The following is an 18,206-nucleotide window of genomic DNA, read 5'->3' as shown; positions in this document are numbered from 1 at the left end:
GGGGCTGCCATTGCTTTGATCCACTAGTATGTGATAGAGACTGAGGGTGGTGAGGAGGATAATGCTGACAACCGCCACAGACCAGGGAGGAGGAGAAGAGTGTTCAGACCCAGGATAACTTACCAGGGGCTTCATGATCTGGAGATAGTAGAGCACTATAGGGTGGACAGAGACATACTTCAGCAAATCTTCGAGCTGTGGTGGCCTCAACTCAGACCTAGAGCCAACAGTGGGGACCCATCCCAGTGGATACCAAGGTTTGCGCAGCCTTAAGAATACTAGCTACAGATACTTTCCAAAGACCTACTGGGGACATCATGGGGGACTCACAGGCTTCTGCATCCAGGGTACTCCAGCAGTTCCTCACCCACCCCTCACACCCACAAAGCAAGACAGCTACAGAAAACCAGAGAGAATTGCTTGGTAAAGGCACACAAATGGTCACAATGTTGAATTACCCCCTTACAGATGCACACAGTGATAGCACAGCAGGCCTCACAGTTGTAGTAAGGCTATGAAGGTTAAGAAGTCTGAAACTCAAATGTATGCCATTATAATTTGACCTGTGATCTTTACTGATATGTCTCTAGTCCTCACAGACAGCACACAATAGTATGGTAAATGGAACCAAAATTTAAAGCAAATAGCGCAATCTGTGCAAATGTGTACAGTTGACAAGTGTGCCCCCTCATATACCCACAGAAATGCAGTAACATGCAAGGTTGCAGGGAATTAGCAGCATAGCACACACTGGCAGAGCTGTCCCAATAACATGAAACATGTTTCCTGTCCACAATATGCAGGGGTCAATGAGCTATCTGTATTTGTGGTTAATACTGTCAGGATATGGCCAGCATGTTCTCCTGGCAGTCGCCTTGTAGTACCCTAGGTACAGTGCTATCTTTGACAGGACCATGTGCAGATAACTGCAGTGCCAACTATTATGCACGTCAGTGACACCCACTGCTCTGCCACTGACATACCTGGAAGTCACAGTGCAATGTGGAATATACTACACATATAATGGACATATTGAAGGATGTATAGCCAAGTTGCTAAGGCTTTTGTGAATATAGAACTTTTTGGTACTGTTGCCAGTGGTTATTTTCAATAATCCTTTTTTCTTATGTTTGCTTTCACATATAATGGACATGCATGTACAGTAAAATGCACTCTGTACCCACACCCATAACTTCTAACCTCTGACAGCAAGATATCTGGACAAGAGCAGAAATAAAAGTGGAACGAAGGCACAATGATAGGCGTGTATTGTAAATATCGCCCTTACATACTGAGAAAGTTGGTAGGGTGAGGGTTTTGCAGTAGTGGGAATTGTTTGAAGGTTATGTAGTCTGAAACTGTAATGTCTGTCATTATTTTGAAACATCACTCTTCAATTATATGTAACTAACTTGCCATAAAACACAAGTTTATGTACACAAGATGAAAAATCTAGCCAAACACCTGGAGAACCTGTCAAAAAATGTACAGGTTAGAGGTATGGCCACACAAGGGTATGAAAACTGAGGTTAGAAAGATACCACACAAGCAGGAGATCCCCAGCCAGTATATCACCAAGTTGCTGGACTGTTTACACAGCGAGTCATCACTCAACTGGCTGTAGCTACACCTCACAAATGGCCTTGTTGTGCAAGAATGTACATAGCTGCCCTCATAATATTGGCCTATGCATCATACAATTAGCATTCCTCTGGTAAAGCACTCTGATGATCTGAAGATGTCTGGTACCAGGTAATGACACAGTACATTTCAGTGTCAGACTACAGATATACCAGAAAATGTCTGGTAAACAAACCCAGTACCCCAAGGTAAGTCCTGTGTATTCCTGACAGGTATGGCTATAGCACACAAAACCCTGGACTTGAGTACACCTTTCTCCGGAATGGAGTCCCACTCTAACCATAGATGGTCACACTGGGCATGCTCCTACACTTAGAGAATCACAGGACATGTTGGAACCCACATCGGACTATATGACTGTATTGTAAATATATGTTTGTGCATACTGACAGCTATGTCACCACACACACATATTAGACAGGCTTACCCACAGCTAGCTGTAGGTGGCCCATATGTCATATATCTGCATCTGTTGCATGAGATACACAGACATATATATGGGCAACAGATAGCATGTGTCAAGCATACACACAAATAGATGTGAGGAAGTGAGAGACAAACAATGATAAAGAGAGAGAAACACAGGGGGACACAGACAGAGTGAGTCACACACACGGATACCCTGATTGATGTCCTGCTGTGGATAGTGGCATACCAGTTGTAAACAGTTGCACTTGCCAGCATAAAACATGACCCCCATTATGTAATAGATAACTGTGTAACACTATAGTACAAATCACTAGATAAGCAGGGGTTCTACATTCAATACTGGCATGTAATTGTGTGTGTGTGTGTGTGTGTGTGTGTGTGTGTGTGTGTGTGTGTGTGTGTGTGTGTGTGTGTGTGTGTGTGTGTGTGTGTGTGTGTGTGTTATTGCATTTTCAGTTGTGTACCACCCTGTACACTTCCCATCACCCTACTTGACAAGGCTTGCTATTGTCATTCACCTTAAAAGTACCTAGGGACAAGGTGAATTCATATAAGCAACGTGGTGCATCTGATAACTGCATAACACTGTAGTAGAAATTACTAGATAAGTAGGGGCTCTAATCTCAATACTGGCAACTGTGTGTGTGTGTGTGTGTGTGTGTTCATAGATCTAAATATTAGGAGACTATTCACACTCAGTACATGTCACATAGCCCTACTCCACAAGATCTGCTGGTGTCATTCACCTTAGAAGTACCATCGGACACCTATCACCCCTATAAGCTCTATAGCACATGTGATAACTGCATAAAACTATAGTACAAATAACTAGTTTGGTAGAGGTTCTAATCTCAATACTGGGAAGTGTGTGTGACAGTTGTGTGTGCAAGAGTGAAGGAGTGTGTGTTTGTTTGTAGGTGAAACAGTTTTAGGCCATTCCCACCCACAACACTTCCCAGTGCCCCACTTTATCAATCCGGCTGATGTCATTCCTCTTATCAGCACCTTTGGCCAGTTGTCAGCCCACTAAGCTCCATAGTGCATGTGATAACTGTGTAGCACATAGTACAAACAATTAGATAAGCAAGGATTCTACTCTAAAATCTGTCAAATGTGGGTGTGTATGTAGGAAGAAGCATTTTGATAAGTTCCCCACCCACTGCCCTACTTTATCAGTCCTGCTGATGTCATTCCCCTTATCTGCACCTTTGGCCAGTTATAATCCCAGTAAACTCAGTAGTGCATGTGATAACTGTGTAACATATAGTACAAATCACTAGATAGCCAGGGGTTCTACTCTCAGATCCAGCAAATGTTTCTGTGGGTGTGTAAGTGTATATGTTTGTAGGAAGAAGTATTTTGATAAATTCCCCATCCAGTGCTCTACTTTATCAGTCCTGCTGATGTCATTCCCCTTATCAGCACCTTTGGTCAGTTGTCAGCCCATGCAATAACTGTTTAACAGTATAGTACAAATCACTAGATAGACAGTGGTTCTACTCTCAGATCCGGCAAATATGTGTGTGTGGGTATATAAGTGTGTGTGTAAGTGTGTATGTCAGTAAGAAAAAGTATTTTGATAAGTTCTCCACCCAGTGCCCTACTTTACCAGTCCTGCTGATGTCATTCTCCTTATCAGTACCTTTGGCCAGTTGTCAGCCAGCGTGATAACTGTGTAACACTATAGTACAAATCACTAGATAAGCAGAGGTTCTACATTCAATACTGGCAAGTAAGTGTGTGTGTGTGTGTGTGTGTGTGTGTGTGTGTGTGTGTGTGTGTGTGTGTTATTGCATTTTCAGTTGTGTACCACCCTGTACATTTCCCATCACCCTACTTGGCAAGGCTTGCTATTGTTATTCACCTTAAAAGTACCTAGGGACAAGGTGAATTCATATAAGCTCCGTGATGCATCTGATAACTGCATAACATTGTAGTAGAAATGACTGGCAACTGTGTGTGTGTGTTGTGTGTGTGTGTGTGTGTGTGTGTGTGTGTGTGTGTGTGTGTGTGTGTGTGTGTGTGTGTGTGTGTGTGTGTGTGTGTGTGTGTGTGTGTGTGTGTGTTTGAGTGATAATTATATCCTGTGTGGGTTATACCATTTTGATGTGTGTACCATCCATGCCTGTTTACCACCTCCCGATGGCATTACTTTATATAGAGTGCTAATGGCATCTGCCTCACATGCAGCATGTTAAACCATTGTACAGGCTATACCAGTCATCTGTACAGATGTCTATGGAATATCTTGATGTTTGCAATCTATATGTTGTCTATGTCCCCTAACAATGGCCATGTAGGTGATATTGTTGCCAAATAGGTCACAGTTAGTGTACTGACACACATGCCAGCGTAAGATATCATACCTGACTGAAACATCATGGTGATACAATGTCTGTTACCATATCATTTCTCCAGGTTTGTAGTAGCAATAAATGACTCCAGTTGCTATTTCCGATGTGTTATCTCACAAATCCATGAAGGCATTTAAAACATAATGTGTTGTAAGAGGTAGTGGTTTATGTCACATGCATATAATCTATGTGGGGCATATCATGTGCATGTAGCACTATAGTACATTAAAGTGGATATGTAGGTTTACAAAACTCTCTATTGCTAACTGTGCTTGTTTTACTTTATGCACATCCCCTGTGTCAGTCTTTACTTTGTGTATGCAAAGGATGTACCATTTTGTCTCCCTGTTCCACCCTGTGAACTCAGGAATACATACCACAAACCTGTCATACACAGTACCATGCATGTCCTCACCAACTGCATCAGGGTTGAGTGTAGAGGAAAGAAATGGCAGGGGCAACAGGTGCTGGTACATGAATCTGTTGAGGTCAATCTAATGGCTAAGCTTGTGAGGGACCTACTGACCGTACTCCAGTAACCTATTCCGTATGTATGAGCCTGTCGTACTACACAACACTGAGGTGATATGTATGAAGGCTACCTGTCTGTGACGAGGGGTATTTATGCAAGGTCACACTATCTAACAACAGTGTCCATCACACACTGTTGCATGCATACACACCTAGCAAATGTACATATAAAGCTGTACCTTGGCTGTGAAGTGATTGGTGTATGTCTACTCTGCCATACTCCATGTTCGTATTGTCTGAATGGTCACAGCCTACAGACAAACACCTGGAACACAAACATAATACAGCATGTCAGACTACATTCAGTCAGTCGTACTAACAGCAATAATGCATCATGGCTAATAAGGTACATACACCTTTATGTGTACCCATAACAAATGCAAGCAGACACACAGTATTACATAGATACACTATACTATAATCACCCTATGCATCAGACCCAAATTAACCTGTCCCTGCATTGATGGTATGGATGACAGGAATGTGACACAGGTATCATCACATGCACAGGGTGTGGTGTGGGTTTGCCAGAGGCCTAGGCTGGGCCATACAATTGACATCCATGTGTGTGTGTTTGGAGGGGTATCCTATCGATGATCTGTGCAGAGGTGTTGTGTGTGTCTGAAGGTGACCTGCCTGTGATACAGATGTGTGTGTGTGTATGCGTGTGTGTGTGTGTGTGTGTGTGTGTGTGTGTGTGTGTACGTATGTACACAGTCACATCATGTGGCTGCCCTACACTGGGGTATGTTGGGCAGCTGTCGACCATATGTAGCAGGTTGTCCAGTTCACTGTCTTTGGCCCTGGAGTTATGAACTGGTCCTGCCAGGGGTCTCACTGGTACCAGCAGGCCCAAAGCCAGATCCAGTACTGCTTCCTGATGATGACTGCTGTCTTCTGGATCCATATCCCTGACAGCACTGGCCAGGGCCATGTGCCTATGGCCTACTCCATTGTGATGTGAACAGCAGCCCCCTCTTCGGTAGTGTGGGTGTCACTGCCACTATGGGAGTATGAAGGTACACGGCCCTGTAGACTCTCAGCTGATGTTGGTGCTGACCAACTTCCACTTGGCTGACACCCATCACCCACCACACGCTCTAGCACAGGCATGCCATGTTCGAGGATTACCAAGGTCTCACCCTACTGTCTATTTGTAACCTCAGTATTTTGGTGTGTGGCCTCAACAAGGTCACATATGTCACCACGTAAATCAGGAAGAGTTTCATTCAACACCCTGAGTATTTGTCTAGTGTTGCATTCACTACATGCCTGTGCATCCATGACAGCCCGAAACATGCATCTGGTGACACCTGCTGTGGCACTGGTGACAGTGGAATGATGAGTAGCAGTCCTCCTGTGAGCACTGCTGTCAATCCGCCTGTGTGGGACCTCACCTGCACTCTGGCTATGGCCAGTGTCTACACTCACACCTGCCGAAGTCACCACACTAGCCTGTTCCATGCCAACTGCCCATCACCTGTGACTGCTAGGGATGTTGCATGTGTGGTCATTGTGGCTGTGTGCAGGAACATTGTGGATGACTGTGCGATACCAACAGATGGCACACATTCAGCCCCTGACAACACCACCTGTGCTTGACTATGACCATCATTATTGCCAGACTCTGCAGAGACACTGATATCAGATTCTTTGTGTGAGGGACCATGACCACCATGACCACCTGTGGGGGAAAGACAACATATGTAAATTAATACCTGCACTATACCGTTTGCAGCTACACACGCACACATGCACACGCACATGCACACATACAGGTGAGGTGGCAGCCAGGCTTTACAAAGACCTCACAACTGGTAACATTCACAATGCAGTCAGACCACTACATACACACCCTGGACAGGGCCTCAACGTCATGCAGTGCACCCATTTCCACTTAATGTTACTACTTATATACACCTCTGTGATATATGAGTAATGTTAGAAGGTGATGGGCCTGCAAGTAGTACACACTGCACCCAAGTACACATAATTGCTGTTCCCCTCTATAGCACAGAAGCAACTCCTACAGGACATACAGAACATACCTCTCAACTGTGCAGAGTGTCGCTGAATGTATACCTGTGTGGCTCATATTTCTGTTCTGTTTATCAAAAATCCTGTGCTTGTCTGACACACTACTAGGATGTCTACTAGTGTCACTAATTAATGACATATTTTGAGTTTCACACTTCAAAACCTGCAGTACATGTATGTTACAACAGAACCAATTACACCAACAACCTTCTAATCTTACAGTGGATATTATAAGTGCAGAAACCCCTGTCAACATGCCGGGTTTGTCTGATTTATAACATGAGACCCCAGAAACCATGTGATAACATTTCCCACCTTTAATGTGACTTATAACTTGTGCAATCCAGTTAAAGAACAAACACATTGGTTAGGGCTAACATATAACTTGAAATACATACAATAGGTTGGTTGCATGACTCTGCACACTCTTAAAGTAATACTGTTTTAGAGCAGTCTTTGATTTCATAACAGCAGTCAGTCCTCTTGGGAAGGTGTTTATCAGCATGGCACATCTCAAGTTAGCAATATTTGTACAGTCTCCCTTGCAGAAGCCCTCCAACTCTGTCAGATTGCGAAGGCATCTATTCTGCACAGGCCTTTTCAGGGCACCCTACAGATTTTCTATTGGATGTATGTGTGGACTGTGCCTGGGCTATTCCAAAATGTTGATTGTCTTCTGGTGAAGACATTTTTATTTGGATTTTGTTGTATGGTATGGGTCATTGTTGTGTGGAAAGGTGTAAGTCCTCTCCATCCACAGCTTTCCAGCAGAAACATGAAGATACTGGGCCAAAAGGGACTGGTATTTTGAACTGTTCCTAATCCCTTCCACCTTGGTTACAGGCCTACTTACAGCTTATGAAAAGCAAATGCAAAACAGGACACTGTCATCACCATGCTTTACCATGGGGATGGTGTTCTTTTGGTGATGCACAGTGTTGTTATTGTGCCAAAAAAAAACTTTTCTTATTGTGGCCAAATAGTGAAACCTTGGTCTCATTACACCATAATGCATTTCTCCACATGCTTTTCAGAGACCTGATGTATTTTTCTTGAGACATTCACCAGACCTGGATGTTGTTCTCTGTGTGAGATGGCTTCCATCATCCAAACCTACCCCACAGGCCAGGTCTACAACATCTCAATAGCTGACCTAGCAGTGTCACAGTCAGTATTGTTCGACAAACACTCCAGTAGTAGCTATATGTGAGCCATCCTTTCCTGGGGTGACTCAGGGGCCTGAGCTGTGATATATGTCTCTGCAGACAGACCCAGATGCTATGGCCATAGGTTCTGATCAGCAATATATCAGTACAGCAAGTCTTGTTGAGACATATTTGTTGAACTTCTTATTTTCCATTATTACAAGCACCCTACTGCATTCCATTACATACTTACTTGTTTGACATACCTTTTTTTCAAAGTATGGTTGGTTGGATTCCAATATGTGTTTGTTGGTTTGTCTGTCTGTCAGTCTCTCTCTCGCTCTCTCTCCAAGATGGAGGGTATACATCTATTTTGCATAAGCAGCAGCTTCCCTTTTGTAGGTAATGCTCATGAACATCTGATGGCCTGTGCACCAATTAGTGTCCCCTACTTGCTAATTGCATGCAGAACAGCTGTGTTGTTATTCCTATAGCCAATGGCATGGCAGCACACTCCTATATTTGAGTACTTCATGTGGGCATTGGCCCTTTTCTTTGCCTGTGAGGAAAACTTCATGGAGGTGTGTGAACAACAGCATCACAGAGGGTAGTTGGAAATACCTCTTACAATGAAAACTGTGAAGACAGCCCAACAAACTGGGGGAGAATGTTCCAGACATAGAGACAGAATGTAAGTATTGCTGTTATACAGTTGAATTAATGCTAGTTTAACAGGGTTTGAGTTTACACAGCTTTTCTGCATGATTTTAAGTCTGAAAGTGTTATGTTGTTGACATAACTCTCAACTGTAGGGTTATCCACAGAATGTGCAATTTTGGACTCTTATGTTTGGTGTGTTCCTCAGACACTTTTTGTCTTTGCAAAATCAGTAGCATACTGTGGGGATTGCAGTCAGTAAATGGTATCATCCATTTGTGTTTCTGACTTCATATCCCTCAGAAAAGATATGTTACAACAAACCCTGTTAAACCAGTAACTGCCTCAGTGTATAAAAGCAATATTTCACATATGCCCCTGGTTTTGGGCCTCTGTCCCCCAAGTATGCCAGGCTTTGTCCAGATGTCATGCAGTAAGATGGTGATAGGTAGGGTATATTATTATTTAGTGCCTTCATTCATGATACCATCCCAGTGATGTATCAGAATGCCAGGCATGTTATGTGTAAGAGGCCTTATATATGAGGACAGAGCCTGGACATTCTGTGGGACTCTGAACAGTTGAGAGGCCTGTGTATTTCTGGCAATTGTTGACAAACTGTCAGGACTGTGTAGCAGTGTAGTTTGTAAATGATATTTTGCCTGTGTAGGGAGGTGGTTAGATGTATGTGTTATGGCTCCTTTTCTATCTGACTGTGCATGCTGCTCCAGTTTCTGGTGGTCTATTGGCTGCTTATGTTTGTAGGGGCAGACTGAGACATGTCCCATACTGCAGTCAGGTGTCATACTACACTGTGAATTGGGCCAGTATATGTAGGGGTAGTGTGTGAGTGGCAAACATGATGAGATGTTTTGGTTCACACAGTCCTTATGCTCTACTGTTAATCTTGCTTACCAGTATGTCACTGTGACTGTGGTGAAATCGGTTGTGGGTATGCACTTTCACACTGATGTCTGTTTTTCAGTGCTGTTACATCCCTGTACTGCCAGATATATTTGCAGATACATGTGTAATTCCCCATAGCAGATTTTGGTTAGTATTGTGTCAGTCTGAGTGTAGTTTGGACGGTGCTTGGTGTCATGCTTAGCAGCTGAGTGTAGTTTCCCTAATGTGATATTATGTCCAGATATTTGTAGGATGTACTGTTGCCTGCCCCCATAAGTGTTGTGTATTTCTGACATATCAGTGGGATGATGTGATGATTTAAGTCAATAACTAGTGAGAAGTAATTGAGTGTTGGACTTGGGATATTTCAGTCAATATATGTTAGGACAGACAGGAGGGTGTTACTGCAGCAAGTGTGTCAGCTTATCTACTCTAGTATTTCAGATATGTCCCTATTTTCATGGCTTTCTCCTCCTACTTTGTCAGGCTTGGTCCAGATTCATTGCACTAAGGGGTTCTGAGCATAAATTTCAACTGGCCAGATTGTTTCAGAATGTCCAGGGTTATTGCTCAAATTTCTGGTCTGTTCCACAGATTCATTATTTTTATTTCCCTGGTAAATAACTGTAATGATCTGAGGATTTCTGTCAGTAAATTATGACATGCATTTCAGTTTCAGAACTCACATCCTTCAGCACATGTATGCTGCAACAAACCTTGTCACTCTGGCAACATTCTACATTTATAAGAGCAATATTTAAAATATGTCCCTCATTTTAGGCCATTGTCCCCTCATTTTGACAGCCTTTGGCCAGATGTCTTGCACTAAGAGGTTGAGAGGTATGATGGTTATGAGTAATGACTCCACTGCATGTTATGCATATATATGTATATATATATATATATATATGTATATATATATATATATATATATATACATATGTATAGATGTATATATATATATATATATATATATATATATATATATATATATATATATATATATATATATATATATTATACATAATTATATATATATATATATATATATATATATATATATATATATTATATTTTTATATATATATATATATATATATATATATATATATATATATATATATATATATATATATATGTTTATATTTATATATATATGTGTGTGTGTGTGTGTGTGTGTGTGTGTGTGTGTGTATATTTTATATGTATATATCTATATTATGCTGATATTTGTCCATATATATATATGCATCTCCATACAGACATACATACATACATGTGTATATGTATATATACAAAACCTGACTGATTCTACAAAATCTTTTCCTTACTGTTGAAGTACTGTACTGCATGATATGTTTGAAAAAGCATCAACAATCCTTGCAGCTCAAATGGTGTAGTAGTACACTGCTCTGATTATGATGAACAAGACCCTGGGATTGAGACTTCGCAGCGCTGGTTATTTTCTTGCTAGGCAGAGCAGTGGCTGATGGAAACAGAGTGATTAAAGCAGTTTTAAGTAGCTGTAAGTGGGTTTGCATGGGTCTGTGCAATGCTAAGTGATGCTAACATATAGTTAACCGTGCAGATGCTTAATCTGTGTTGGCTTCACTTAGCATCACACAAACTCACTTACACCTGTGCTAATTTCTTTAAAAGAAAAGAAAAAGGGGTTATAGGAAAGTGGTGAAAAAGGTGCACGGAGAGGGAAAAACAATATGACAGATAGCTAGGGATGTGCAGGACAGGTGAAGGGAAAGTCCATAGCTGTCCATTTCTTATACAGCAACAGCTGAGCATTTGTACATAATTTTGATATGCATTTGAACACTCCAACCCCAGAGAGAGGAGTGAGGACAACAGAAATGTGTTGTCAAGCCAATTGGACCAGATTACATGTGTCCAGGGGCCACGTGCAAAATGGACAGCTATGTATGGAGCAATATTTTTTTGGGGGGACAGATGCTCTTTTCTTTTTTTTAAGGTGAGAGTGGGATGTTGGGTTAACCACGACTGCCACCAATACTGTTGGCCAACGGGGTGCTGGAGAAAATTGGGCTACTGTTGGCTGAAGGAGGAGAAGAGGGGGAAAGCATGCCCGAAGGCAGGTAAAGGCTAGGACTGTGATAGTGAAGGTTGGAACTTTGTATGTTGGCAGTATGACTGGTATAGGGAGAGCTAGCTGATATGATGGACCGAAGGAAGGTTGGCATATTGTGTGTGCAAGAGACCAGATGGAAGGGGAGCAAGGCTAGGTGTATTGGAGGTGGGTTGAAATTGTTTTATCAAGGTGTGGATGGGCAGAGAAATGGCGTAGGAGTTATCCTGAAGGAACAGTATGCTAAGAGTGTTTTGGAGGTGAAAAGAGTGTCGGATAGAGTGATGTTTATGAAGCTGGAAATTGATGGTGTAATGATAAATGTTGTTAGTGCATATGCTCCACAGGTTAGGTGTGCGATGGATGAGAAAGAAAAATTTTGGAGTGAGTTGGATGAAATGGTGATGACTGTACCCAAGGGTGAGAGACTGGTGATTGGAGCAGATTTCAATGGGCATGTTGGTAAAGGGAACAGAGGGAATGAGGACGTGATGGGTAGGTATGGTATTAAGCAAAGGAATGTAGAAGGTCAGATGGTAGTGGATTTTGTGAAAAGGATGGACATGGCTGTGATGAATATGTATTTTAACAAGAGGGAGGAGCATAGGGTAACATACAAGAGTGGAGGAAGATACACACAGGTGGATTATATCTTATGTAGAAGGGCCAGTCTGAAGGAGATTGGGGACTGTAAAGTGATGGCAGGAGAAAGTGTAGTTAGGCAGCATAGGATGGTGGTTTGAAGGATGACATTGGTGATCAAGAAGAGGAGGATGAGTGTGAGGGTAGCATTAAGGATCAAATGGTGGAAACTGAAAGAGGGTAATTTTGAGGTGGAGTTCAGGGAAGAGTTAAGACAGGCACTGGGTGGCAGTGAAGAGTTACCGAATAGCTGGGTAACTACAACAAAGCTAGTAAGAGAGATAGCTAGAAAGGTGCTTGGTGTGACATCTGGAAAGAGGAAAGAGGACAAGGAGACCTGGTGGTGGAATGAAGAAGTACAGGAGAGTATACAGAGAAAGAGGCTGGCGAAGAAGTGGGATTGTCAGAGAGATGAAGAAAGCAGACAAGAGTATAAGGAGATGAGTTGCATGGCAAAGAGAGAAGTGGCAAAGGCTAAGGAAAAGGCGTATGAAGAGTTGTTTGAAAGGTTGGACACTAAGGAGGGAGAAAAGGACTTGTACTGATTGGCTAGACAGAGGGACCGAGCTAGTAAAGATGTGCAGCAGGTAAAGGTGATAAAGGATAATGAGGGAAGCTTACTCACAAGCGAGGAGAGTGTGTTGAGCAGATGGAAAGAGTACTTTGAGGGGCTGATGAATGAAGAGAATGAGAGGGAGAGAATGTTGGATGATGTGCGGATTGTGAATCATGAAGTGCAGTGGATTAGCAAGGAGGAAATAAGGATAGCTATGAAGAGGATAAAGAATGGAAATGCTGTTGGTCCAGATGACATACCTGTGGAAACATGGAGGTGTTTAGGTGAAATGGCAGTAGAGTTTTAACTAGATTGTTTAATGAAATCTTGGGAAGTGAAAGGATGCCTGAGGAATGGAGAAAAAGTGTTTTGGTAACAATTTTTAAGAATAAGGGTTATGTGCAGAGCTGTAGTAACTACAGAGGGATTAAACTGATCAGTCACAGCATGAAGTTATGGGAAAGAGTAGTGGAAGCTAGGTTAAGAAGGGACGTGATGATTAGTGATCAGCAGGATTGTTTCATGCCAGGAAAGAGCACTACAGATACGATGTTTGCTCTGAGAGTTTTGATGGAGAAGTACAGAGAAGGTCAGAAGGAGTTGCATTGTGTCTTTGTGGACCTAGAGAAAGCATATGACAGGGTGCCTAGAGAGGAGCTGTGGTATTGTATGAGGAAGTCGGGAGTGTCAGAGAAGTATGTAAGAGTGGTACAGGATATGTACAAGGGTAGTGTGACAGTGGTGAGGTCTGCGGTTGGAGTGACAGATGCGTTTAAGGTGGAGGTGGGATTGCATCAAGGATCAGCTCTGAGCCCTTTCTTATTTGCAATGGTGATGGACAGGTTGACAGACGAGATCAGACAGGAGTCCCCGTGGACTATGATGTTTGTAAATGACATTGTGATCTGTAGTGAGAGTAGGAAACAGATGGAGCAGACCCTGGAGAGGTCGAGATATGCTCTAGAGAGAAGAGGAATGAAGGTCAGCAGGAATAAGGCAGAATATATGTGTGTGAATGAGAGGGAGGATAGAAGAATGGTGAGGATGCAGGGAGTAGAGGTGGCAAAGATGGATGAGTTTAAATACTTGGGATCAACAGTTCAGAGTAATGGTGAGTGTGGAAGAGAGGTGAAGAAGAGAGTACAGGCAGGATGGAGTGGGTGGAGAAGAGTGTCAGGAGTGATTTGTGACAGACGAGTACCAGTAAGAGTGAAAGGGAAGGTCTACAAGAGGGTAGTGAGAGCAGCTATCTTATATGGGTTGGAGACAGTAGCATTGACAAAAAGGCAGGAGTCAGAGCTTGATGTGGCAGAGCTGAAGATGTTAAGATTTGCACTGGGTGTGACGAGGATGGACAGGATTAGGAATAAGTATATTACATGGTCAGCCCAGGTTGGAAGGTTTGGAGACAAAGCCAAAGAGGCAAGATTACATTGGTTTGGACATGTGCTGAGGAGGAATGCAGAGTATATTGGGAAAAAGATGCTAAGGATGAAGCTGCCAGGAAAAGAGGAAGGCCTAAGATAAGGTTTATGGATGTGGTGAGAGAGGACATGCAGGTGGTTGGTGTGACAGAGCAAGATGCAGAGGACAGAAAGAAATGGAAACAGTTGATCCAATGTGGCACCCCTAATGGGAGCAACTGAAAGAAGAAGAAGTGGGATGTTGGGTAAGGCTTGTATTTACGTCTGGGGAGGTAGGTTGGGTAGGGAGACAGACAGGATAGACAAGGCAGCAGAAAGGGGCAGTATATGATACATGAGGGGGTAAACACATTTGCCGGGTAGGGTGGGTGGGAATCTGAATCCCATAGGCCCCCATACGATTACAGTGGGACTGAGATCCCCACCAATGGACAGTCACCACTGGACCTTCACGGGCCCCAAAGGTGGCTGTGCCTGGGGCTGGACAAGAGGGGCTGACTGCCCCTGAAGGTGTGCCAGGTGGTGCTCAATCTAGCACAGCTGCTCTCCAAACTCAGATAGAAGGGTGTTGCTCATCAAACCCCGGACCTGACTGTGGGTGACAGCCTTCTGTCCACGCCCACTCCCAGGGGGGATGGACCCCATCCCCTGCGGTAGTTCCACCCTATGGTGGTGCAGGACCAGCAGATGTGGGAGATCCGGGTTGGGTCTCAGACATGCTGTGGCCTGGTGCCACATTCAGATATGGTAGGACAGGCAGATCCACTGGGATCTGCCTTCCCAAACATGCTATGGTGTTGAGGTTTTACAAAATATGTTGGTTAGTCATGAACAACACATTTCACACAGCATGCATGGATGTTTCAGTTAACCCCGTAAAACAGATTTGAAACAGTTGCATAGCAAACAGAACACATGCATAAATGGAACAACAGTATGTATTGTAACAGCATGCCAGTAACATTGACGGCAACAGGCCACCAACAATGGTAGTTGAACAAGATATGTTAACATGCAAGCAATCAAACATATTAACAATAATATAACACAAGTCCCAACATTAGGATTGGAGGACAACATAGTGTATGAGTAATAATTATTGATATGGTTGAAGGGTGGGGGGAGAGACAGAAAATCCATTCACAACTGTTTATGCTTCTATTTTCCACAACAGTACTACTCAATACTCTATGGGTCTGCCATCACTTTACATCTGCCTATGGCCATAGCTTCTGTAGTACAAACATGCCTATTAAACTGTTAGCCTGGAATGGTGTGACAACTCTGGTACATGACTAAAGGGGACTTGTACATTTCAGGGTTGCATATCTGGTATAGGAGGGGGTAGCCTGAACTGTTGTTATGTGAGTGTGCTACTGGCATACATCAAATGGTTTACTATCTGTGTCCAGGATTATTTGCAGCAGTGACCACTAAGTGTGACAGCGTGACACTTGAGAGACATGTGTCTGAAATATACCTCTCAACCTCCTAGAGCATGACACTGGAAAAAGCCATACATAAGAGTGGGACAAGGGTTGGGAGGCTGGCCTAATGGTTAAGATGTTTGCCTTGCAAGCACAAGGTACAGGGTTTGAGTCTCACAATGGATACTTGGCTAGGCTTAAAATGGCTCACAAGGGCAGTTAGCTTTGTACTAATCTATGAACCTATGACAAAGGACCATAAATATGGACAATTTCTAGATATTGCTCTTAGAAAGTTGATAAAATAGCAGGTTTTGCATTTGCATGGCTTTTCTGATAGATATGACATCTGACATTTGTATGTCTATCATTACTTTCTAACGTCAGTCTATAATGGTTTGCCACTGATTTGCCATGACACCACTACTTTATGCGAAATGGATCAAAAATCTGAGACAAATACGTGGACATTCAGTGAATATCTGTACAGTTGAGAGGTATGATTCAGGATGAGTGCATATTGTATGTACATACCCTGCTGTCATTTGCAGGCATGTGGTGGGACAATTGAACCATTGTACACAATTTGTTAGTATACCCTTCATACAGCTACTGGCAACATTTACTTACCTGTAAAACCTGTAGGTAAAATATCTGTTAACACTACCTGACTGTTTTTACATTTATTCCTGATTCCTTGTCTGTAGATATGCGCACATCTTAGTACCACTCCCTGGATTCGAACAGTGTCTGGGTGTGCAAAATTAACATCTAAGTTATTTCTCATCAGACTGAGCTACTGAGAAACTGCTGCTGGGTGTTTTATTGGTTTCTACCTAATAGTCTCTTAGTTAGACAGTCTGAACTTGTAATCCTGTGATGCATTCATGACAGATAGTTATTGTACTCGCATTACCCCTTTGCATTACTACAACCTGGAAAGCAAAGGTTAACACAAGGCAATGCTGCATGGTACACACATTGATACTTTCCATATTACTATTGAGGATTCAGAGCTTAGTGCAGTATTTATTTCACATTTAATTTATTGTATCTCGTTTTACAGCCACGCCATCTTTGGTTTCTCCTAATGGCTTGTTCACAGATGAACTTCAGTTAATGTATGCTGCCACAGCCATATTTGCTGTGAAGAACCTGTATACATTCTATATATGTCTACAACAACATACCAGAATAAACACAACATTTTTTTAAGGGTTTTTATTGTACTTCAATATTTGTCAGTCATACTTTTTATTTATTCCATTCACACAGTAACAGTATACCCACTAGCAGTAAGCAATGTACTCCTTCTTAGCTATTTTAACAATATATTGCAAAATAGATTTGTACTCACTAGCCTGTTGGTGCAGCCTCAGCAGTCTGCCACCATGGGCTTCATTGTTCACAGCCCTCTCTGCTGCAGCTGTAGGGGAGAAAAACACACATTATGTATGTCTGTTTATCACATTCTCAGGCTAGTATTTGCTACAAACTACTTGATAGTGATACTTACATACTACTGGAGCATTCTGGACCCATACATCTTGAATCCACTGGTCCAAGAGTGCCCCCTTCCTACGCGTTAGGTTGGCATAGTGGTGCTGTACCTGCTCACCAGTCCGGGGGATGGCAGTGGCACTGGTGAGGTCATGTGCGAGCTGGTCCCAGGCCTCCACTTGGTATTGGGAGCCCTGTTACTGGCCCTGCAGCAACCTCTCCTCATGTTTTTTAACTAGGAGTCCATCCATGAGCCTGGACTCCCGAATGCTCCAGCACTACGCCCGAATGTGCACTCCCTCTCCTATGCCAGCCATTGTATCTGCACAGATGGACTATAACAGATTATGACTATATTCCCACCTGTGCCATTTAAATAGTGTGATATTCCCACTCTTTGCTGTCATTGGACCATTTTGAAAAGGTTAAGCTCCACTAAGCAGTGCGCAAATATGCTAAGCCAGTTTTGACACTGCTTAAAGGAGAAGTTGTTGAGCAGTGTTTAACAGTGTGCAAATCCACTTAGCTGAGCTACCTGCTTCTTAGCATTCACGTCTTAGCAATGGTTATACCTGCTAAGCAAAGCTGACCATTGCTAAGCATTGCTCACTTTTAATTTTTTAAATATATCAGAAGACTGACTTAATTTATTAAGTGTATATGATGTACTTTACATGACCATCCCTCTATGTGCTTTCCTTATATTGGCAAGGGATGTGACTATACTGTATGGGACACTTGTGTGTACATGGGTGGTTTCACGTTATATGCACTTTCACTTACATTGTACACCAGCGACACTACCCTGGTTGACAAAACACAGTTACTACATAATTTCAGTTTAAACAAATAATTTTAA

This window comes from Protopterus annectens, chromosome 7.part0, assembly GCF_019279795.1.
Source record: "Protopterus annectens isolate FY-2018-M chromosome 7.part0, PAN1.0, whole genome shotgun sequence".
Taxonomy (NCBI): Eukaryota; Metazoa; Chordata; order Ceratodontiformes; family Protopteridae; genus Protopterus; species Protopterus annectens.
This window is presented reverse-complemented; position numbering follows the sequence as displayed.